The sequence below is a fragment of the Globicephala melas genome, chromosome 9 (genome assembly GCF_963455315.2).
Source record: "Globicephala melas chromosome 9, mGloMel1.2, whole genome shotgun sequence".
NCBI classification, from domain to species: domain Eukaryota; kingdom Metazoa; phylum Chordata; class Mammalia; order Artiodactyla; family Delphinidae; genus Globicephala; species Globicephala melas.
In genome coordinates this window covers 69,688,777-69,714,304 of record NC_083322.1, presented here as the reverse complement: position 1 = coordinate 69,714,304, position 25,528 = coordinate 69,688,777, and the positions used below count along the sequence as shown (strand labels likewise).

Genomic DNA, 25,528 nt, shown 5'->3' with positions numbered 1-25,528 from the left:
GAGAAAAATTAAACCTTAGTTGCATTTTTCTTTCTCAGGAATTCTTTCCAGCTTTTTTGGGGGGGAAAAAGTCAGACTGAATGACATCTAAAATCCAGTTTATGTGTTACATTTTAGATACTCTGATTCTAATATGTATACTCACAATCCACTTAGTTGATGAAGAAAGTGGGGCAAAGACAGACAAAATTTCTAGATCACAGTCGTGACTTGAGGTTTTAACAGAGACCCAAGTCGTTTAAGTTATAGTTCTGTTATTTTTTAATCTCTGCCTAAGAGATTCTCTATTTAGATAGGATAGAGTTTTTGCCATGTGATTTTAATGTGGTAGGAAAGATAGGCCTCCAATAATGAAGTATGGGCTTCAGACCCAAGGCTGTGGCTGCCCAGCCTGCTCTGCCTCCCAAGGAAGCCTTACGTAGATTTTTCAGTTGAACTTAAAATACTGTTGTTTCAAGAAAGGAACAAACAGTGGATTCTCAGGGAAAAAATGAAATGAAGGTCAAGATGAATCCACATATTCGTGTTCTTTTTTTTTTTTTTTTTTACCTTCAGGGTTGTAAGCACTTTGTTACCACCTCTCACAAATACAACTTCTACTCCATTAAACTAAAAAGGGAAATGAGTTCTCCTCCCGCAGCGGCAGACACACTAGCCGTGATAACCTCTAATGCTCATGTGCACTGGTAGGTACTGGCTCACCCGGCCCCCAACCCATCTCCTTTCCTTCTCACAGGGTCCCATGAGGCAGGTCTGATTATTATCTACATTTTACAGATGAGAAAACTGAAGGTTTGACCGATTAACTAACTTATTCAAAATCTTCTGAAACCATTCATCTTTTTGAAGTTTTTAATCTACATTTTACCAAACACTCTTTTGAATTCTATTTCTCTTGCCTATTATTTCCCCACCTCTATTCTTGTTACTCTTGTTGAGTATTTGCCATTGACTGGCTCCAGCTAGGAAGCAAGATCAGGTACTTCCATTTCCTGGTTTTCATGAAGCTTTATGCAGATGAAGACGGTTTAGAAATAGTATATCCCACATAATTCTTCAAAATAAATAATTTAATATGACCTAGTGCATAAATTTAAGTATCAGGAGAGTCATTTTGTCATACGGACTAGATTTTGATAGAGTTTATGCTACACTAAGGAACATCCTATATAGGAAACTCTACGTTTACTCAAAAAATAAATGAAGTTGTTATTATTCACTTTACAAAAATGTCTTTTGCTTAATAAGATTAATAATAGGCCCTTTAAAATCTGATATTCTTCTAACACATTAGGTGCTAGGTGAATGGGTTTAGAATCTCAGAGTTACGTTAGAAAAAAAAAATGCCTGTTTTTTTGTGTTTACCAAAAGGGTTGATGGATGTCAATAGTGGGGGAGGTGTGTGTGTGTGTGTGTGTGTGTGTGTGAACTGTGGATAAATAGGAACTCTAGTTTCTACTCAATTTTGCTGTGAACCAAAACTGCTCTTAAAAAATAAAGTTTATTAATTAAAAGATAGGGGGGTTAGTTAGAATTTCAACTCTGTGACTCACTGTTTGTGCAATATTGAATAAGTTGTCTGAGTCTTAGGTTTTTAGTCCATAAAATGAAAATAATAATAGATCCCATACCAATATTGAGAAGATTAGCTGAACATAACTATCTCTTTCTCTTGGCTCTTTTTGAGTACTAAAAAGAAAATGCTGGTTCCTTTCCCCCTAAATGCCCTTACGTTGCATGTGAGGGACATGGTAAGTTTGTTTGTTTATTCATTTATTTTTGACTGTGTTGGGTCTTCCTTGCTGCCTGCGGGCTTTCTCTAGTTGCGGCGAGCGGGGGCTACTCTTCGTTGTGGTGCATGGGTTTCTCATTGCGGTGGCTTCTCTTGTTGCAGAGCACGGGCTCTAGGCGCGCGGGCTTCAGTAGTTGCAGTACGCAGGCTCAGTAGTTGTGGCTTGCGGGCTCTAGAGCGCGGTCTCAGTAGTTGTGATGCATGGGCTTAGTTGTTCCGCAGCATGTGGGATCTTCCCGGACCAGGGCTCAAACCTGTGTCCCCTGCATTGGCAGGCGGATTCTTAACCACTGCACCACCAGGGAAGCCCGGGACATGGTAAGTTTAAAGCAGAATAAGACCAAATCCAAATATTCTACCTCCTCGTCCAATGCATTTTTCACCATCCCACACACTTCCCAGAAACCCAGCTTCACATACAGTGAGAGATGCCCATCTGCATAGGTTGTAACTTGTGTGACCTGCGTCATGGGGGATGCTCGTCAAGTTGGTTGGCAGAAGAACCTACTTGGTGGGTTTTATTTGTTAAGATCATCCTTAGGTAATTGTACCAGACACATTTTTCAGGCCCTGTTCAGTTGCCCCATAATCATTTTCAACAGCCTAAAGCTGTAAGGAGGCCTCTGAAGCTGTGTGATAAGGAAAAATAGAGGCCTCTTCATCAGAGAGCCTAACTGTGCTCTCGAGTCCGGAGGCAGACTTGAAGCCTAGTGGTTTTGACAGGTGAAGAGCTGTGCACTTTAGTCACGGATGAGCCATTCCCAGAAAAGGATAACTCACTCTGTCTCTTGGATGGTTTAATTGCTTAACTGCCAGATGGTTTCTTCTAGTCCCTTCTAACTTTATTATTTTGATTCTCCAAATCACAAGCACACCTTTTCTATAAAGCAGAGGTTTTTAACTCTGGAATCAAGAACTGCTTTGAGAATCTGATGAAGACCACAGACCCATTGCTTAGAAGATGCACACGCACACATACACACACACACACACACGCATGCACACAACAACAACCTTTACAGAATATTTGAATTGAACTTCAGAGAGCTAAACTCTGCTGTAAAATAACTCAAACATCAAACTTCCCTCAAACATTAGGAAGCAAAACTAATGTTGGAAAAAAAAACAACAAAGTAAAATATTGAGCAATTGCTGCTCTCTCTTAAAAAAAAATGAACCCCTAAAATGAGCCACTTTAAAAAAAAAATGTTGACTCTAAAGAGTTATTTCTTACTGCAGTTGAAGAGGATTAGGTGTGGGCTGCCCATATATATAGGTGGTCAAGAGCCTAGAAGGGTCAGCAAGAACCATCTCAGCAAAAAACAAAACAAAAGAAAACAACAAAACTGCCTAATTCTAATGAAACAAAGGCAGCCAATATTTAAGATATTTCTTTAAATAATAGTTCTTAAGAAGGTATTATTCTTCCTTTCCTTACATCAGAAGAATATAATCTAGGCTTTAAGAAACACGTCCAGAATAAACAGTTACACACTGTAGCAAAAAAAAGTGCTTTAGGGTGGAAATCTCCAGGTGGGAAAAATGGGATCGGTAGACTACCTGATACATTTGTGGAGGATTGATTTGAGAGGATGTTTCAAAGTGAGGGAATTCCTCACTATGTCGTTATAGTGGCGTAGAAAACTAAACTAAATAAATAAAAAAAATTGAAGAGTTATTTTCTGGAAAAATAAAAGTTGAACGCGAAGGACGTAATTATAGCTCACTACTTGGTTTAGCAGCAAACAGTTTACATAGCCATAGTAATTTCTTTTTTACATCTTTATTGGAGTATAATTGCTTTACAATGGTGTGTTAGTTTCTGCTTTCTAACAAAGTGAATCAGTTATACATATGTTCTCATATCTCTTCCCTCTTGCGTCTCCCACCCTCCCTATCCCACCCCTCTAGGCGGTCACAAAGCCCCGAGCTGATCTCCCTGTGCTATGCGGCTGCTTCCCACTAGCTATGTATTTTACATTTGGTAGTGTATATATGTCCATGCCATAGTAATTTAAACATAAATAATCGATGACAAGAAAGGACACTAATTGTCATCTTTGATATTAAGAACTGAATATACCTAAAATGGATAAATCAAGAAATACTAGCATAAGCACAATTTTTAGGAATTGGAGATAAATACTTGAAAAACAAAAGGCACTAAAAGTGCTTAGTTTTTTTTTTTACCTATGCTATACAGTAGGCACTCAACTGTCAACTACTTCATAGACAGTAGGGTACATACATCATTGCCAATCTCCCAACCCATCCCACCACCACCCCTTCCCCCTTGGTGTCCATACGTTTGTTCTCTATGTCTGTGTCTCTATTTCTGCTTCGCAAATAGGTTTGTCTGTTTTTCTAAATTCCTCATACATGCGTTAATATACGATATTTGTTTTTCTGCCTTCCTTCACTCCGTATGACAGTCTCTAGGTCCATCCACTCACAATCTGTTTGCAGGACACATATCAAGTTAACCTTAGAAATGCATTCCAGTATACATTAGGTGCAGACAAATACTGTTTGATTCCACTTACACGAGGTATCTAAAATAGTCAAAATTCATAGAGTCAGAAAGTACATTGGTAGATGCCAGGGGCCAAAGGGGGACGGTGGGGGGAGTGGGGAGGGGGAATGGGGAGCTAGTGTTTAAAGGGGACAGAGTTTCAGTTTAGGAAGGTGAGAAATTCAGGAGATGGATGATGGTGAGAGTTGTGCAACAATGTGAGTGTACTTAGTGCCACTGAACTGTACAGTTAGATATGGTTAAAATAGTATGTTTTACATTATGTGCCTTTTACCACAATAAAAAAACATTAAAAAAAATAAAAGTGCTTAGTTGTTTTCGGCAAAGGACAGCAATGTTTTAATATGACTTTAAAGTCATATAATGGATCTTTTGTTTGACACAAAATCCCATGTTTCTGGGTCAAGTTTTACACAAAAATCCAGATCAGAAAATACTGGAATCCAACTCAAGCCCATTCTGGACCTGAGAACTGCTGCTCCCTTGTTAAGGGACTTGTGTCCTCACTCGCCCTTCCTCAACCAGCCCCTGCCCCCCACCCCCAGTGCATTGTGTTTTCCAGGCCTCCCTTTGATGAATATTTGTACTACTGTCTGTTAAGAACATTAATTTGAAGTTCAGTAATTCCATTCAATTTTACTCTTTTGTTTCTTCTTTTAATTCAAGTATAATTTTTTTTAACTGTGTTTTTAAAAATCACACATATAGTGTGATCCTAATCATATAACACGTTTATCTACCTATGTCTAAAGCTGCCCAGAGGTGTCTAGAATTGTGTTCAACAAAGATAATATGGGCTAATCTGGGAAAAGGGATATGGTTGATTTATTGCTTTCTTTCTGGCCGATTTTCTATGTTGCTTGACTTTTTAAACAAAGGACAATTGTTTTTGTAAAAAAACAAACTGATAAAAACAATTTCATCCACTTACCAACTCATTTTGAAACTCTTTTGATAAGTGAAATGGTAATTTTTTCTCTTTATCACTCTGTGTAATTAGTTGCCAGGACTAGGTCCTTATCGAGCTATCCTTTTATGTTTCTGTCCAGCTGTATTTGCAAGTATGTAAGCTTTCTGAGGTCAGATATTTTAATTTTTTTGTGTCTGTGTTTTCATAGCTATATCTCCAGTGCTTGGAGCAGTGCCAGGCAGGTGGTAGGCCCTCAGAAAACATTTTATGAAAGACTAAATAGATAAAGAACCTGTTGCACCTTTCATAAGAACTGGTATGTTAGCAAAAAGTGTTTATAAGAAGTACACAAATGTTACTAGGTATTCAGCATGCCCTTTTGAAGGTTCTCAAAACACCTATTGTTTTTCTTTTTTTCCCTCTAAGAACAGCTTTACAAGGCAGCTATCAGGCCCATGGGATTAGAGATTTTAGTTGCATAACTGTCCTCGGTTGTTCCTCAATTCCAGCGCCACTGACCAGTGTAAGATGGGTGTGACGTGCATTGCCTCTTCAAAGGAGCAGTATGGAGAAGCAGTGACTCATACCGTAGTGAGAAACGGAAATGACGATCCAGATAAAAATGTCTAAGCCCTTGGTGAACCTAACTGAGAGCTACAGAGGGTGGAGGGGGAGTCCTAATGTGCCCACTGCTCATGTCCAAGCTGCTTGGGCCACATGACAGGGTGATTCCCAGGGCCCTGCCTCTGACTTTGGCAGGATCCCAGCTCCCTGCTTCCTTTTATTCTTTAGGCTCTAGGTACTCAGTCAGCTTCCCTTTTCTTTGTAAACCCACACGTGGCTGTGGAGTATGAACAACCCCTTTCCTCTCCAAGCCAAGGCATTCTTCTCGTCTCTTTGCTCCTGTAGCATTTTGGATACAAGAAAATGTGCTGGCTCTGCGCTCACATTCCAGGTTAGACAGACTTGGGTTTGAACCCTTTGCCACCTATGGACGTGGACAAGACACTCAGTGTCTCTAGAGCCTCTGTTTGCTCATCTGTGATAGTACCTACCTATGATATTATTGTGAACTACTAAATAAAAATATTCAGGTAAAGCACTTAGCATAGTGTCTAGCTGACAAGAAGTGAACAACAAGGGTTAGCTAGTACAGCTGATATTGTTTCAAGTATTTGTTTACATATTTGTCTCCTCTAGTAATGAACCTTTCCAGGACAGAGACTGTGTCTTAGTCACCTTTGGCATCCCATTTGCTTAGCAACATAATGTGAGTGTAGCAGTTGCTCAGTGAATCTTTGACTAATGAATAATTGCATATATGTATGTGTACATATTACATATATATCACACACATAGATATGTATAGTATAGAATGAGATGAAATGGCCTTTTGAAGCTCTGGTTTGCTTATGAATATGGATAGCATTATTAGAATAATTATATGTAGCATTATTGAAACTCTGATTTATTTATATTGGAGATTTCTCCTCACCATAATTGGAACTTTTCCAAGTTTAGTTACTCTCAGCCTCAAGAAACTTGGGTCTTCAGGGCAGGACCCAATTTCCAAGAAAAGGAGACTGCATTTCCTGGCACAGGAAGAATCAAGGCCATTTGGCAAGGAATAAGATATCTGTAAGATTGTCACATTATTGTGTATAATTATGTATCGATAAGATTACCATTCATTGAATTATTATTTGGTGCCTCACATTCTTCAAGGTAGGTATAATCGCCATTTTACAGAGGAAGAAGCTGAGGATTAGGGAGTGTAAGTAACTTGCTCAAGGTTACACTGCAAGTAGGTGGACAGCTTGAGCCCACGTATCTGTATGACTTCCCAACCTGCCTTTTTGCCAGATATGAAAATCTCTGAAAATCTGATGAGAGCAGAAAGTTCTTTCCTCTGATTCAAAAAAAAAAAAGAAACCCCAAGGGACATACACATCACGTTTTATATGCAATTGCAGGAACTTTGTAACCCCCCATCCCGCCACTGAAACACATCTGTGAAAGCCCTGCGGATGTGCTGACACCCCATTAAGAGCAATGAGTCAATTTTCAACAAAATAACCTTGAAATATGTGTTAGCCTTCCAAGTCGTCACAATGTGATGCTATTTGTCCAACATGTCTGTGGCTCCAGCTTGAGGGCGTACTCAGAACCCATTTACTGGCCACAGAAGAAAATCAGTCCCAGTTATTTATTTTTGTTTTCTCCAAAGAGTATTTGTTGTCCTGCCTCTTTGCTTCGAATGACTTTGGGCCATTTTCAAAATTGCAAACCATTCTCCAAGGTTTAAAGAAATCCAGAGAACATGCAGTAGGCTCAGAAAGAGCCTCCCTCCCTCCCTCACACATCCACCCATTCACAACTTCTTATGAGCAACACAACCCCGTCAGTAACAAATTGGTGGGTCATTGATAATATAGGCTTTGGTGCACAAGGGTCATTTCAAGTCCAGGTACTTACTCTATCACTTTCCTTCTCATGGAGATAGTCATTCTACTGTACGATGGCTGACAGCCATTGGCTTAAAACAGATGATGTCCTTCATATTTTCTCAGCACATTTAGTGTTGATTCCTGCAACTCAAGGTGTGACCCAGGAACCAGCAGTATCAGCATGACCTGGGAGTTTGTTAGAAATGCAAAATGCCAGGCCCCACCCCAGACCTACTGAATCAGTACTTGCATTTCTAACAAGACCCCCAGGTGATTTGTACATACATCAGAATTTGAGTGGCGTTGATTTAGATAGTTCTACGTAAGCTCAAATATTGTACATAGATGTTGCGGAAAATGCTGAGTTGCTGTATTTTGGGTGATGGATGTTGAAAAAAAAAACAGGCAAAAAACTGCAAGCAGACTGAATAGACATAACAGTTCTCTCTTCAGCAAGCAATGGGTATAAATATGTGAAATAGTTAAATTCCAGCTATTTGGCTTCTTCACTTTAGCCTTTGGAATTGACTATTTTTCCATTTCCACTCCCTTTCATGTTAAGTTTGTGCTCTGTTCTGACTCACTGACTAAGGCTCATCATCCAAAGCAACATTTTTAATTTGCTTCTCTTGGGAGTAAGAATTTGTGGTTTCATCTCATGAAACCACAGGTCTTGTGAAGTAATCCAGTTTAGTCCCAAATTAGCAGCAAAGATTAAGGATGCAACCAACTGACCAAAAATATATTGTAAACACAAGACGCAACCACAGGTCTGTGTCAAAAACTGAATGTTCTGCCTGGAAAATTACATTCCACGGGAGACTCTGCGGAGCTCTGTAGCTCTAGCTGGAGCCCTAGCTAGCACTCTATTATCTCCTGAGCCATTATTTGGTGGGATGTTGAAGAGGGTCCCACTTCTCTCTTACTCTACTGGTGGGAGAAAAAATTGAAATAAGCCTTTTAGAAGGCAATTTTGGAAACATGTATCAAAAGCGTTCAAAAATTCATATTCTGTGACCTAGTAATTCCAGTGCTAGAAATTTATTTTAAAGTAATCATATATATGGATTTGGAAGTGGAATGGGATGTCAGTTCTATGATGACATGGCTACAATATCTAAAGGAGGCAAAACAACCCTTCTGCTTGCTACATCATGGGCACCCATCTGTCTGCTCTCTGCCAACCCCACTCCCTGCCCCTCAAGACTTCTTCAGAATCACTGAAGGTCTTTTAGAAAATCATTGGATGATACGATTTGGGGCTCAGTTTCCTCACTGAACATGAAGTTTGGGATAAAGGCGGTGTTTCTTAGAATATTATCTATGTAGACAACCTGAGTGAGAATCATTTCACCTGCTTGTCTGAAACGCAGATACCTGGGCCTGAATTATCACAGCACCCTGTGAAGGAGAGGTTATTTTCTTTTTATGGAGAAGGAAACTGAGGTTCTGAGAGACTTTCATTTTACACTTGGTGAGAGGTAGAGCTGGGATTTGAATCCACTTCTATTGATTTAATTCCAGTGCTTGTTCTGTTGCTCTAGGTGCTAGGGAAACAGGCAGGTGCAGACCCCTGTCCTCCTAGCTCGCCTCCTAGCAGGGACGACTTTGAAGACTATTGTCACATGCCCCACGTGGTTCCTTAGAGTGGCTTTTTTGGTGAAAATATTTTTGAGAATGTTTAATTTATGGCCATGGAAATAGAAGATCTAAAAGTTTTAGCTTTTTCTTGTCTTTTTTTGAGTTATAGAAAATGAGAGATTCTCCTCCAAATATTTAATATTCAAGAGCCACTGAAAGTGCTGCATCTTACTTGTAAGTTACAGACCTCTCTAGTAGGGAGGCGTATTACTCAGCTTGGAAAGATGGTGCCGCCATGAACTGGAGCAAGACTGACTCCCATTCTGTGGGTTATGTTTGCTTCGATCAGATGTGTAAGCCTTGTTTTTTATTCCAGGGAAGCCCTGGTTTCCTGTCTCGGAGTTGCAGGTTTGATAACTGCCTTCAACCTGTGCTGTTTTTATTTCCATTAAAGTCTTTGAACTGATCCCAACTGTTGGGAAAAGCAAATTTCCTTTAAAGGAATAATTAAAGAAATATATTTATTGAGTATTTCTTGTGTGCCTGGCACAAGCTAGGCCTCTTGTACCAAACGGCCAAGTTACGAATGCGAAGGAAAAGTTCTTGAAGGAAATTGAAAGTGCTACTTCAGTGAGTACATGAATGATAAGAAAGCGAAACAGGCTTATTGCTGGTATGGAGAAAGTTTTAGTGGTCTGGATAGAAGATCAAACCAGCCACGACACCCCCTGAAGCCAAAGCCTAATCCAGAGCAAGGCTCTAACTCTCTTCAAGTCTGTGAAGGCTGAGAGAGTTGAGGAAGCTGCAGAAGAAAAGTCTGAAGCTAGCAGAGATTGGTTCATGAGGTTGAAGGAAAGATGCCATCTCTATAACATAAAAGTGCAAGGTGATGATATAGAAGCTGCAGCGAGTCATCCAGAAGATCCAGCTAAATTAACTAATAAAGCTGGCTATACTAAACAATAGATTTTCAATGTAGATGAAACAGGCTTATCATGGAAGAGGATGCCGTCTAGGACTTTCATAGCTAGAGAGGAGAAGCCAATGCCTAGCTTCAAGGCTTCAAAGGATAGGCTAACTCTCCTGTTAGGGGCTAATGCAGCTGGTGACTTTAAGTTGAAGTCAGTGCTCATTTACCATTCTGAAAATCCTAGGGCCCTTAAAAATTATGAGAAATCTACTCAGTCTGTGCTCTATAAATGGAACGACAAAGCCTGGATGACAGCACATCTGTTTACAACATGTTTTACTGAATATTTTGAGCCCACTGTTGAGACCTACTCCTCAGAAAAGAAGTTTCCTTTGAAAACAGTACGCTCATTAACAGTGCACTGGTCACCCAAGAGCTCTGATGGAGATGGACAATGCGATTAATGTTGTTTTCATGCCTGCTAGCAAAAATATCCATTCTGCAGCCCATGGATCAAGGAGTAATTTCAACTTTCAAGTCTTATTCATTAAGAAATACATTTTGGGGCTTCCCTGGTGGTGCAGTGGTTTAAGAATCTGCCTGCCAGTGCAGGGCACACGGGTTCGAGCCCTGGTCCGGGAAGATCCCACATGCCGCAGGGCAACTAAGCCTGTGCGCCACAACTACTGAGCCTGCACTCTAGATCCCGCGAGCCACAACTACTGAGCCCGCGTGCCTAGAACCCGTGCTCCACAGCAAGAGAAGCCACCACAATGAGAAGCCCACATACCGCAACAAAGAGTGGCCCCCGCTCTCCGCAGCTAGAGAAGGCCGCGTACAGCAACAAAGAACAAAAGAGGCCCAAAATAAATAAATTAATTAAAAAAAAAAGAAATATATTTTGTAAGAATATAGATGCCTTAGGTAGTGATTCCTTTGGTGGATCTGGGCAAAGTAAATTGAAAACCTTCTGGAAAGGATTTACATTCTAGATGCCATTAAGAACATTCATGATTCATGGGAAGAGGTCAAAATATCAACAGTAACAGGAGTTTGGAAGAAGTTGATTCCAGCCCTCCTGGATGACTTTGAGGGTTTTGAGACTTCAGTGGCGGAAATAATTGCAGATGAGTAATAGCAAGAGAACTAGAATTAGAAGTGGAACCTGAAGATGTGCCTGAATTGCTGCAATCTCATTATAAAGCTTTCACAGATAAGGAGTTGCTTCTTATGATGAGCAAAGAAAGTGGTTTCTTGAGATGGAATCTACTCCTGGTGCAGATGCTGTGAAGACTATTGAAATGACAACAAAGGATTTAGAACATTGCAAAAATTTAGTTGATAAAGCAGTGGCAGCGTTTGAGAAGATTGACTCCAATTGTGAGAAAAGTTCTTCTGTGGGTAAAATGCTATCAAGTAGTGTTGCGTGCTGCAGAGAAATTGTTTGTGAGAGGAAGAGCCCATCAATGCGGCAAACTTTACTGTTGTCTTATTTTAAGAAATTGCCTCAGCCTCCCCAACCTTCAGCAGCCATGGCCCTGATCGGTCAGCTGCCGTCAACCTCAAGGCAAGACCCTACACCAGCAAAAAGACTACAGCTCGCTGAAGGCTCAGGTGATGGCTAGCATTTTTTAGTAATAAAGTGTTTTAAATTAAGGTGTGTACATTTTTTTCAGACATATTGCTGTTGCACACTTCATAGACTACAGTCTTGTGTAAACATCTGCGCTGGGGAACCAAAGACTTCATATGACTCGCTTTCCTGTGATATTTGCTTTATTGCGGTGGTGTGGAACCGAACCTGTTATACCTCCAAGGTGTGCCTGTAGTCTGCTTTACATCCTTTCTGCCTCATTTTGCTAAACTTTGCTCTAAAATTTAGTTGATTAAGAAAATGATCAATTAAAGTGCAGTTTTGTATATAATCTAACTCATTGGAAGTGCAGTAGTGTGTGACATCCTCTAAGTAACTGAAAGCATTACTTCCAAAGGGGAAGATACGCAATAGGTTAACTCCCAGTGTTAATACTGTGAATCCAGTTTTGGGGGGTAAGTTTTGTTAAAGAATCCTATGGCTTTGAAAATCCTGCCATGCTATTTAGTGCTCTTTGTTTATATTTGATCTTCAATTTTTATGGGCTGCTTTGTTGAGTGACGGTAACAGCAGAGAATTAGGTAATCTTCGATGGGATGAAAGGAGGAACTGAACTGATTACAAGTAAGTCAGCTTTTTCATGTACAGCAAAGAGGAATAGTGAAGAAGCAGCAACACATCTTTAAAATGATTCAGTAATTTACTAGGGCGTTTTGAAGCCTCACTAAAAATTAACAAATTGATGTTAATGCATCTTATCTTATTTTGTTGGTAGGTTGTCCAGTGCCTTGAGACTCTGGTTAATGGACTCAGATGATAATCTCTACCAAATGGCAGTAATCTAACATTTGAAAACCACCTCTCTTTTCTGTTGATTATAGTGAGGCAAAGATAGAACAACGTGGACCCTTCCCTAGAGTGATTTTCACAAAATTTAAATTTTGACTTATTGACTGCACAAAGAAGCACTCTGACAAGTGTTGCTACTGTATCTGAGACTTGTCTCACTTGAGGTTATAAGTGCCTTTGCTGAACACCAGATCTATCTACACACATTTAAGTAAATTAGATCAGATTTCAATTCTAGATCTCTAGGAACTGCTTAAATGCACCATCGTGAAATGGAAGTAGCAAGGCAAGTAAGCTGGCCTGGCCCTGTGCCCCAATAGCAGGATTAGGTCACGGCTCTGGCTTTGTCCTATTGGTTCCTGCTTGAGGAGCTGCTGTCCTTTGGGTGCTTGTTGTATTCCCATCAGCAAATCAAGGAGCCTCTTGTGACTATCCATTCCCTGATCAGTGTTTCATCTGCTAGGACACCAAGCATGCATCATTTTGCATGCGTCATCACTTCCTATGAAAATCTATGGTATCAAGAACCACTGAGTTAGAAAGGGCCCTCAAAGATTCCGAGTCAGATGCATGCCTTTTGGTTTGGTTTACAGCCCTGTCTTAGGCTCTATACCTTGCCTAAAGACTTAGAACTAGAACGTGGAAGAGTCACACCAAGTCTCCTCCCTTTGCCCCTCACTTCCTCTTCCCCAAGCATCGGTCAAACCCTTCAGTTTTATTCATTTATTCAACATGCACACGTACACACACACACACACACACAATGCATCCTCTCCTATTGCTAGTTATTTTTAAGTGGAAGGATAATTTGCTGATAATTTTCAAGCAACCTTCCAGATAGGTCTTTAAAGTGTCAAAAAAAATTTCTCAGTATTCCTAGTCAATGCATCCGTACCTCACATATTAGCAGTATTTTTTCTAGAGACCTATGTTTATGAATCTTTTGAAAGCTACCATTTTCGTTTTCAGAGAAATGGTATACAGCTTTATCCATTCGTATTTCATGGGTTTACATAAAATTTCATTGATTGTACATAATTAAAATAAAATGTCATCAGAATTTGTAATGTTGAGAACCTAAAAACAAGTGACAACACAGCAGTTAGGAGTGAACATGTACGAGGGTACCAGAGGTGAATGTAGCAGCTGTAAGTGCCCAGCATTCTATGGACATCAGCAAGTGTCAGTTAATCTAGTGGCTTGATTAAGAGAAGATTGACTAAGAGAGCTGCAATAACTAACATTTATAGAGGGTTTATTCTGGGCCAATCCCTGTGTTAATCACTTAACATACAGTCTTTCATCTAACCTTTAATGTAACTATGAAGCTTAGGCGTTAGTAGCCCCATTTATACAAAGGGAAAATATCTCTGCTAAGTAGCTTGTTCAAGGTCACAATGCTAGAAAGTAGCAGAGGAAGAAAAACCCCAGATCTGGCTGCCTCCAAAGACCTGATTTTTAACCATCTTGCTATATTATAGTAATGGCTTTTTGACTATCTAACAACTCAGAAAAATTACAGCTACAGAGAGAATGCAGATATCACAAATGAAGTCTCCATTTGAGTGGAGGGGATCATTTTCCCTAGTTGATAGCAGTTTTTTATTCTTCCTGTTACAGGAATTCACAAGAAAAGTTTTGTTGAAGGAGTCTGGAAAAACACAGGCAATGACTTTGGGGTTGTGTATAAATGAGGGCAAATAAACAAACTCTCTCCTCCTGCTCTACGTTATTTATTAGCAAGTTTCCAGTTCAGTACTGAGTGATGTCACATTTAATATATTCTCAGAACTTGCATGAGCTCTGTCAGCATGCACATTTCTAAGCTAGGAACACAGAGACTTTATGACAGACATTTGTTTTCTTGTGGTTCTTTGTACTGTTGCTCCGCACTGTTTAAGTCCTTCAGTTTTGATGAAAGCTTTGATCTTTGATGAGAGAGGATAATTAGGGAATGTTTGTGGCTTGTATTGGTGATTTAGACAGTGACATGTATATGGCTAAGCCGTGGGATCAACCTGATTTCATATATACATGTTTTTTTCACATCTCTTACCTTTAGGAATTAAAGAGTATTTTAAAAATAAGTTTAAAGTTGAAAATTGATGCTGACTTTATGACATAAGTCTTGGAGTAAGCCAGCCACTTGTTTTGGGAGGCTTCTAGAGCTGTTGGAGAAAACTGCCCAGAAGTCCTCATCCTTCGTGGATAAGCTGGCGCTATTGGTCCTCATTCTGTTTAATGAAGTCAAGATTATCCTGCGTTGAATAGATTTTTGGAATCTCCTGTACCTAAATGGAATGCTTTAGCTTTAAATGAATTTGACACTCAACTCCCTAGAGTGCCTTTAATAACAGCGCGTTTACTTCACTTTCTCTCCTTCTTGCCTCTGAGTGTTGACACAAATCACCTAGTTTATCTAGTACAGCCTCTCCCTTCCCTAGTGCTGTGCTGCTAAAGGCTTGTCATCAGGCTCTCAGTGGGAAGAAACCAGTGTTCTGGCCCTGACTGGTAGCATTTGGTGATGTCCACAGTGTAAACCTCCCCTTATGGCCTATGTGAGGCTACCATCCTGGATGAGTTGGGAAGAGATGTGAACGATCAGCTCTCACGAGCCAGTCTGAGCTGGCTTCTCTCCTTTAATCAAACAGCAAAATTGTGCAAGCTCACTTCTGAGGTTGACCAATGGAAAGGCAATGAAAATTTCCTCTGGGGGAATTCCCTGGCGGTCCGGTGGTTAGGACTCCAGGCTTTCACCACTGGGGCCTGGGTTCGATCCCTGGTCGGGGAATTAAGATCCCTCAAGCGTGGTGCAGCTAAAAAAAAAAACAATTTCCTCTGGCAGTGCTTCCTTGATGAATTTTCAAGCTATTTCTTTTCAACTCTTTTACTTACTAGTTCAAATGCAGATGTTAAGTGAAAGATTTCATTTTAGGGCTTAGTTGTGTGTAAGTATGTGTGTGTTATGTGTGTACACATACATATGATATTTATATGTACTTAAATTGATATTCTATTTCAGGCTCTCATTTTGGGTTTTGGCAAACCACGTTTTCTTAATGTTTTCAAGGTTTTTGAGCCATGTCTGTTCAACTTGCTTTCCTCAGCCTCTTGACTCATAAATCAGTAATAAATCAGTAATAAAATCGCCCTAGACATGAGCCCATCACTGTCAACCCTTCCTTCCAGTTAATCCTCCCAGATTTTCCTAGTGCAAGCTTACTATGGAGAGGATGTGGTTTTTTTTTCAAGAAGGTGAGAAACTATGTAAATGTGACACCAGCCACAGTTTTATCCAAGGCCTTCCTAACATTTGAACAAGATTCCAAGTGCAAGTAAGATGATTCAAATGACCTTTTAATGATATAACAAGGGGGTTAACTTTCTCATGAAATGTCTTCTGCTTTTCCTCTCATGGTCTGAAGCTCCCTATGTTAAACTGTGTAACATCAGCAGGATGAAACACAGAAGACTACTACCACCCACTGGTCCTTCCTCCTCAGGACAAGATTTCCAAACAAGATAGGTTGGCTCTTCTTGGATAAGGCTTCAGTCCTTTTACAGTTGGTACACGGAAATGACCACAGGTCTGAATGATGCAGAGGGTTCAGACTTGGGTAATCCCTTCCACCTTACATACATAGAAATGATAGATGAAATATCATAAGAGAAAAGTTCAGAAAACCAACAAAGGACAACTGGCTCAAAAACTAAATATTTTGGGGGCCTCAAAATGTTGCAGAAATGCCTGAGAGTGAGCAAAGCTGGTGTTGCTGTCTTTGAAGTCTTCCTCCAGTGTCACCTTCTCAATGCGCCTCCTCTGGACACCATACTAAAGCAACTTCTCTTCTCTCACACCCAGACAAGCAGTATCCCTCTTCTCTGCTTCATTTTTCTCCTTAGCGCTGATTATCTTTTAACGTACTATGTATTTTACTGATTTATCTTATTGCCTGACTAGGGTGACAGCTGCAGGAGGGCATGGATTTTGTCTTTCAAATATTTGTGAATGAATAACTAGTGTTGGCACTATCTGAAGTTTTACTACCTCGTTTCTGTCTCACTCCCCCATCCCTCTGCTGCCTTTGCCTCTATTTACTGCTCTTTTTTCCTCTACTTTTGTCCACCTTTCTTTCTTTCTTACTCTCTGTCCAGTGTTGGGTTCAATGCCTTGTGCCTGTGGAGAATAGGAGAGGCTACTGCAGACCCTCAGTTTCTGAGTTCACGCTGCTGTAGGTATGTGGTGGGAGAATAAGGAGGCTCATGGCATAGTCAGGACGGTAAGATCCCTTCTCATCCCTCCTCTATCTCAACTTCACTGCCATGTCCACAGGGCTACTTAGCTTTGATGAGAGCAGATCCTAAAGCCCTTCCTGATTCATACCGAACCACACAGACAAAACACAATCACAGTAAATGTGGATTTTAAGGACACCTTCTTTTTTAACTTCTTTATTGGAGTATAATTGCTTTACAATGATGTGTTAGTTTCTGCTTTATAACAAAGTGAATCAGTTATACATATACATATGTTCCCATATCACTTCCCTCTTCTGCCTCCCTCCCTCCCATCCTCCCTATCCCGCCCCTCTAGGTGGTCACAAAGCACTGAGTTGATCTCCCTGTGCTATGCGGCTGCTTCCCACTAGCTATCTATTTTACGTTTGGTAGTGTATATATGTCCATGCCACTCTCTCACTTTGTCCCAGCTTCCCCTTCCCCCTCCCCGTGTCCTCAAGTCCATTCTCTAGTAGGTCTGAGTCTTTATTCGTCTTACCCCTAGGTTCTTCATGACATTTTTTTTTCTTAGATTCCATATATATGTGTTAGAATACGGTGTCTGTCTTTCTCTTTCTGACTTACTTCACTCTGTATGACAGACTCTAGGTCCATCCACCTCACTACAAATAACTCAATTTCGTTTCTTTTTATGGCTGAGTAATATTCCATTGTATATATGTGCTACATCTTCTTTATCCATTCATCCGATGATGGACAATTAGGTTGTTTCCATCTCCTGGCTATTGTAAATAGAGCTGCAATGAACATTTTGGTACATGACGCTTTTTGAATTATGGTTTTCTCAGGGTATATGCCCAGTAGTGGGATTGCTGGGTCATATGGTAGTTCTATTTGTAGTTTTTTAAGGAACCTCCATACTGTTCTCTATAGTGGCTGTACCAATTCACATTCCCACCAGCAGTGCAAGAGTGTTCCTTTTTCTCCACACCCTCTCCAGCATTTATTGTTTCTAGATTTTTTGATGATGGCCATTCTGACTGGTGTGAGATGATAGCTCATTGTAGTTTCGATTTGCATTTCTCTAATGATTAATGATGTTGAGCATTCTTTCATGTGTTTGTTGGCACTCTGTATATCTTCTTTGGAGAAATGTTTATTTAGGTCTTCTGCCCACTTTTGGATTGGGTTGTTTGTTTTTTTGTTATTGAGCTGCATGGGCTGCTTGTAAATTTTGGAGATTAATCCTTTGTCATTTGCTTCATTTGCAAATATTTTCTCCCATTCTGAGGGTTGTCATTTGGTCTTGTTTATGGTTTCCTTTGCTGTGCAAAAGCTTTGAAGTTTCATTAGGTCCCATTTGTTTATTTTTGTTTTTATTTCCATTTCTCTAGGAGGTGGGTCAAAAAGGATCTTGCTGTGATTTATGTCATAGAGTGTTCTGCCTGTGTTTTCCTCTAAGAGTTTGATAGTTTCTGGCCTTACATTTAGGTCTTTAATCCATTTTGAGCTTAGTTTTGTGTATGGTGTTAGGGAGTGATCTAAACTCATACTTTTACATGTACCTGTCCAGTTTTCCCAGCACCACTTATTGAAGAGGCTGTCCTTTCTCCACTGTACATTTCTGCCTCCTTTATCAAAGATAAGGGGACACCTTACTTCTGTGAAATGAAACCTGGGATTTTGAGGTGGGAGTAAATAGAAATTTGTGGGAGGAAGAAGTGAGACACAACCTACAACAAAGACATTATGGGAGGGGTATAGGGCATCAGAGATTTGAATTTAGTGCTGAAACAATTTCTTCCCCTGGTTTAGAAATTCACTGAAGACAATAATCACAGCTTTCCTTCCCAAAAGAAATAAGGAATTGTGATATTGGCTTTAATGAGGCCCTGAGTTCCTAGATCCCAGTCACAGGCAGGGTGTAAGTTGTGTTGATGGGAGGATGAAATGGTGAATCCCCTGCATCTGATAAAAGGAAAGTTAGCAATTTTGCTTGGTGAGAAGAAAGTGAAACACGTGGCTTGTCCCTATTAGCACTCTGTGAAATTTGTTGCATGCTTTACACTAGTCCTCAGCAAATGGGAAACATATTTTTAAGAAGTGACTGAGGACAATCCCACAACTGGGCATATACCCTGAGAAAACCATAATTCAAAAAGAGTCATGTACCACAATGTTCATTGCAGCTCTATTTACAATAGCCAGGACATGGAAGCAACCTAAGTGTCCATCAACTTAGGCTGGGATAAAGAAGATGTGGCACATATATACAATGGAGTATTACTCAGCCATAAAAAGAAGCAAAATTGAGTTATTTGTGGTGAGGTGGATGGACCTAGAGTCTGTCATACAGAGTGAAGTAAGTCAGAAAGAGGAAAACAAATACTGTATGCTAACACATATATATGGAATCTAAAAAAAAAAACTGGTCATGAAGAACCTAGGGGCAAGACGGGAATAAAGACGCAGACCTACTAGAGAATGGACTTGAGGACACGGGGAGGGGGCAGGGTAAGCTGGGACAAAGAGAGAGAGTGGCATGGACATATATACACTACCAAACGTAAAATAGATAGCTAGTGGGAAGTAGTCACATATCACAGGGAGATCAGCTCGGTGCTTTGTGTCCACCTAGAGGGGTGGGATAGGGAGGGTGGGAGGGAGGGAGACGCAAGAGGGAAGAGATATGGGAACATATGTATATGTATAACTGATTCACTTTGTTATAAAGCAGAAACTAACACACCATTGTAAAGCAATTATACTCCAATAAAAATGTTTAAAAAAGGAGGTGACTGAGGGATTTTATCCTCCATAAATAACAGGTGGCTGAAGGAATGAGAAGATTAAGAGCACCAGCAAAGCAAGTTGCTCTAGCTAAGTTGAACGTGTTTCTGTTTTGAATTTTATAACAAAATGACCATAAACTAGCTCATGTGGTCATCCTCTACACACGTAACTACTGCTTTATCAATGTAGGTTTACTATATGGATTTGCTTCAAGGTGATGCTCATCTTGGCTAAGTCTCAGGGTGGAGTGAGGATGAAGTACTGATGTCCCTCAGGTAGCAGCGGGAAGTGGGTGATGTTGACCAGAGCCTCTTAGATAAGTGAAGAGGTCTCCAGGGTGACTTGCTCTGATGATTACCCTGCCTCGCCGGAGCTCCCCACCTTGGTTGATGCCCAAAGCTGCTGGACCCACAGCTTTGGGGGCCTGAGGTGGTGAAAAGTGTTGAGGAATTTCATGAAGCAAGAGCTCTTTCCACAACAAGCAGTCCTATGCTAAGGGGTATTAGCTGCCCATGAGTTGTGGGGAATCATTGCCTTTGGAGCCAGGAGGAGCCTTGGGACCTGCTCTGGTCTGTTTCCATTGCTGCAGCCTCTGGGGCTAGACAGACTACTCTGCTTAACCAGGTGTGTGACTTTCTGAAAGTTACTTAGACTTTCTGAGCCACGGTTTCTTCAGCTATAAGATAGGAACAGCACTTGCTTGTGGGGTTGTCCTGACAATGGACATTTAGTTAGTTTTAAAAAATTTTATTAAGCATGTACTATGTGCCAGACCTGTGTGAGATGATGGGAATACAGCAGTGGAAAGAAATACTCTCCTTGTTCTCAGGGAACTTATAATCCAGCTGGGAAAACAGATATGAAATGGTGACAGGCACAGAGTAGGGGCTCAGAAAATGGTAGCTATCTTATTATTCATTTAAAAATGGGGGGGCTTCCCTGGTGGCGCAGTGGTTGAGAGTTCGCCTGCCGATGCAGGGGACACGGGTTCGTGCCCCGGTCTGGGAAGATCCCACATGACGCGGAGCGGCTGGGCCCGTGAGCCATGGCCGCTGAGCCTGCGCGTCCGGAGCCTGTGCTCCGCAACGGGAGTGGCCACACCAGTGAGAGGCCCGCATACCGCAAAAAAAAAATAAAAAATAAAAAATAAAAATGGGGGCATCGCAGCCAAGACGTTAAGTGATGTGCTCCAAATTTCAGTTACTGCTGGCAGAGGCAGGACTTTATATTAAGGCCTATAATGTAAAATCAAATACTTGTCACAGAGGCCAGTGGAGATGCCCAGAGCCTTTGTGATGAGGTGGACCTTTTGATTTATTTGGAGGCAGCATTTCCTGACCAAGCACCAAGGTAGCATTGCTCCCCCCAGCATGGCCAGGTATTTGCCAGGTCAGACTTATTTCAGGTCAATTGAAATAATTTAAAAATTATTAGTTCACTCTACGTGGAATTTGTTATCCTCCTGCAGGTTCTTGGAAAATCTGCACAGAAAATCAGCAACGTTACGTCGTAGGCTTAGGGCTAAATGAGCCTTGATTTGCCTTGACGACAGAACTGGTATTGAGGATAATGTCCATAATGTAACTCAATGACTCCCATTAAAGAACTCATAAGAAAAACGTGAGGATTTAGAGCCCACAAAAATTTTGCTTCCTCCTTTCTTACAATCGAGAACCATGAAAATAATTGCTTTTTTGCCGCACCTGCACAAAATCTTGGATTCAAAATTCATGTCCAGTCACAGGGAATGCATAAATCCCTGAGGCTAGGATATATGTTTATTTCTTGCTTCTTTGGTTCTGATGTGCCTTTCATTTATATTTTTTTGTTGTCTGTATGTCCTGTAATCTGAGCTAATATACCAGAAGCATATGTTAAAAAACTGCTTTCCCTTGTAGGGTAGAGAGTGCCAGTACAGGAAAAAAAATAGAAGCCCTGAGGGAGACAATCAGGAAAGACATGAATGAGGATGATCCCTAGACAGTTATTTTGTCGTAAACCCCTTTAACCAGGTAACAATAGACTTTCTGTTTGCTGCAGATGGAATGGAGCCCAAGGACCTATGACCTCTTGGTTGACCTGGATCCAGTCTCAAAACGAATGCCTTCTAGCTCTTTCCTTTTGCCACTGTGTACATTTGCCAGTGTATCAGATAAGGCATAGCAGTTAAAAGCTTTTTGGTCCCATATTTACCACTTATCTAGATTTGCAAAGACGGTTTCGTTTTGGCTCCCAGTACACTTGCTATGATTATTAGGATTTTGTTCTCTGTGACCAGAGCTACCTTTACCCCTAGTTTCTTTACCTGTGTGTGCTAAGTTCACATCGGTTTTCTGCAGAACAGCATGTTTTCTGCAGAACTGGCTCTTCCCTTCTCTGCTTGTTGCTAAGAGAAGGGAATACAAATAAAATATTTGGACTCATCTCTCAAATAGGAATATGTTTTGACAAAGTAGAGCTATAAAAACATCATAGAACCACCCAGATTTACCCTGGCTCTCCAGACTGGGGACAAAGTGAGGTCACAATAAGAGTTACAGAGCAGCCGATTTCTGGCCCAGCTCAGTTAGTGATACGCCTGCAACCCAAAGTTCTTTCTAGTTGAAGGGGTTTCTGGGTGCTCTACCATACACTCACCAAAGGTTGTGAGGGATCTGCCCTCTTCTTTGACCTCGAGGGTCCTGCTGTTCTCTCTGCTGCTCCTGTTCTGGGTCTCTCCAGTGATCCTCTCCTGTCTGTAATACTGGTGACTCCTTTCGAGGACCCTCTTCCTGGTACTCCATCCCCCTGGCCACAGGCTTGGAGCCGTGGTTGGGGCAATTCCTCTGCTCCTGTGCCGCCACCTCCAGGCTCCCTCTGTTCAGTGTTACACCCTGTTGCCAGGCACGAAGCCGAAGTAGCTATGTCCTCAATTGTCTGCAGGTTCTTGGTTGTGACTGTCCTTGCACTTGGCGTGCTTATTCATTAATTGGACTAGTGTGGTGATTGTTAGTTATACGCCCACATCTGTTGTCCCTCTTCCAGATGATATGGCTGCCTCAGAGTTAGAGCCTACTTTTTCCCACCTACCCTGCAACTAGGTAAAGCCATGGAACTACGAGTTCACTAATGGAATATCAGTTTACATTTTTGATCACTTACTTAGAAAGTGTTTGCTTTGTACGTTATTGTTCCCGTTTTCCCCTGGGGAACATCAATCACACTGATGAGGACAGAAATTTGAATTTTGGAAAATATGTATCTGCCACTATGAACTCGACAGCAACTCAGTATTTAAAAACTTTTCTCATGAGACTGGTGGTGATATTAATGAACATGATTTTCTGATATAGTATAAGAAAATGTATCACCATTTGGAAGTTCAGCATAACTCAGTGAACCAATAATTTCCCAACGGACTGATGCATGGTGTTATGAAATCGCGCGTGGGTAAAAGATCCCATGTGTGTAAAACATGGAGTGTAAAATAAGAAAATTTGCTTTTTTGTTTATTTGTGTGATAGTTTTTGACAAATGTATTCAGCGTGCAATCACCACCAGTGGATTTTGATGTGACAGAGTATAAAAAGTTCATTGATTCGGTTTCAGATTCTATACTGCAACTAACTTTTAAGAAACTACCACTTGAGTTTTGGTGCAGTATCAAAGAACAACATTCACAACCATCTGAAAAGGCTATTAAAATACTCTTCCTTTTCCCAGCTATACAGTTGTGTGAGGCTAGATTCTCTTCACATACTTTAAAACAATCTACTGCACTAGACTGAACATAGACACGTTCAGTCATCACCACCGCACCATCATCATCATCATGTCTTCTATTATTAACCCAGACATTAAAGAGAGTTTCAAAAATATCAAATAATGCCACTCTTTTCACTTTTTAAAAGACATAATGAAAAAATGAGTTATGTTAGCATTCAGTGGGTTTATAATTGTTTGAAAAAGAAATTAATAGACAAATACTTTGATAATTTTCAGTTCTATTTTTGAACACAGTAAATATCAATAGCTACCACCCACATAAACAAATTTCTCTGGGGTCCTCAATAATTTTTGAGTGTAAAGGTGTCCTGAGACCAAAACATTTGGCAGAGCTACACATTGGACTCAACTGGGACCACTGAGTGAGCTCTTCGACACAGCCACCTCCTTCCAGATACGGTATATGAAAGAATAATATTCCTCTATTTTGTTCAAGACACTTGTACTTTGGCGACTCTTTGCTACAGCATCTTACCCATATCCTAAATAATATATTGGCTAGAAGGTGATCTAATGGACACAGAATGACTTTTCCCCTTCAACTCCCAGTCAATGTCCCCAAATTGAGCTTGTGTACCTTGACTCTCAGGAAGAGCCTGGATAGTTGAGCAATGACTTTTTTCCTTAATTTTTTAGGCAAAATCAGTGTTGGGCCACTTGTTGGTCTGAACATATCGAGTCAATTGTCCTTTTTGTGAAGGACCTCTGGATTCTTAAATGGTGGAATTTTTAACAAGTAAACTGCCTATGCCCATATTCTGGGATCTCTTTTACATAAGGTTTTAATCTGCATTCTGTCTTTGTTCTTTTAATGTCAATGTGTTTGGCCTTGTTGTTATGGTAATAATATTTTTTCTGAAACAACAGTGAAGACATGTGGTTTTATATATATCCAGGGTATCATTCAGGACAATGGAAGAATACTTGAATGTGAAACTTTCTGGAAAATTCATCATTGTTGATCATCATGTTTATAATAAAAGTCTCTACAATATGAGAATCACATGTCACTAATTTCTCTTTACTAGACTTTGCACAGTGGATAAAATTTATTTACTAAGATGCTCTTTAATGATAGTGTTTCTGTCCTATTGTGTAAACTCAAGTATATATAAACCGCCACAAATCCTGATTTCTCAAGAGAGGAGAGGAAACCTCCTGGTCTTTCCTAGTTTCCTTTTTTTGTGTGTGGTACACGGGCCTCTCACTGTTGTGGCCTCTCCCGCTGCGGAGCACAGGCTCCGGACACGCAGGCTCAGTGGCCGTGGCTCACAGGCCCAGCTGCTCTGTGGCATGTGGGATCTTCCCGGACCGGGGCACGAACCCGCGTCCCCTGCATCAGCAGGCGGACTCCCAACCACTGCGCCACCAGGGAAGCCCTCCTAGTTTCCCTTTTTTTATGAACCATATTAAATTAAAAAAAATCATCATTTCCTTGTTCAAAATATCCTGAATTACTACACATTGTCTTCAAGATCAAGTCTACTTTCCATTCTGGATATTTAAGACTCTTCATGATTTGTCATTCTACCCAGCCACTGGGACTCCTAGCAGCACAAAGCCCTCTGGGCACCTGAGTCCACAGAGGAGCAGAGAAGGGACAAGTGTACATTCCTTGGCCTGATACTATCACCACTCTCTTGAAAACACCCTTTATTCCCTTGTCCCCAGTCATACGCATCTGCAATATCACAAGCCCAATTACATTCAACTCTGCCTATTCCAAACCTGATGTAATAGCTGAGCAGTTTTGGAGAAAATCAAGCAACTGTGCTGACTTTCTCCCTTTAAAATTGTAGCCACAGATCTCAAATGGGCACCAACACAGACTGTCAGTTCTACAAACTTCTTTCATACCTTCACTCTTCCACGAATTGAGGTGACACCGTCTCTCTTCTGACTTCCTCAGCTGATGACCTTGTCTTCTAATACATTTTTGAAAGAATACACAAAACTGACGTGTCTGCTCACACATATTTTGCCTTCCCTCCTTTTATTAGTTCCTGTCTAAGGACAATGCTCCCCACTCCTGGTCCCAATATCTGTACTTGTGTACCATCCCTGTGAAACAGGAGAGAACATTTCTGTGCTCTCCAGGAGACAATATTTATCACA

The 25,528-nt window shown here is 40.7% G+C and overlaps 1 pseudogene; it reads left to right on the top strand.

Moving 5' to 3' along the window:
* The first annotated feature begins 9,558 nt into the window (after nt 1–9,558).
* Nucleotides 9,559–11,798, top strand: LOC132597815 (tigger transposable element-derived protein 1-like; annotated as a pseudogene).
* The last annotated feature ends 13,730 nt before the right edge of the window (nt 11,799–25,528 follow it).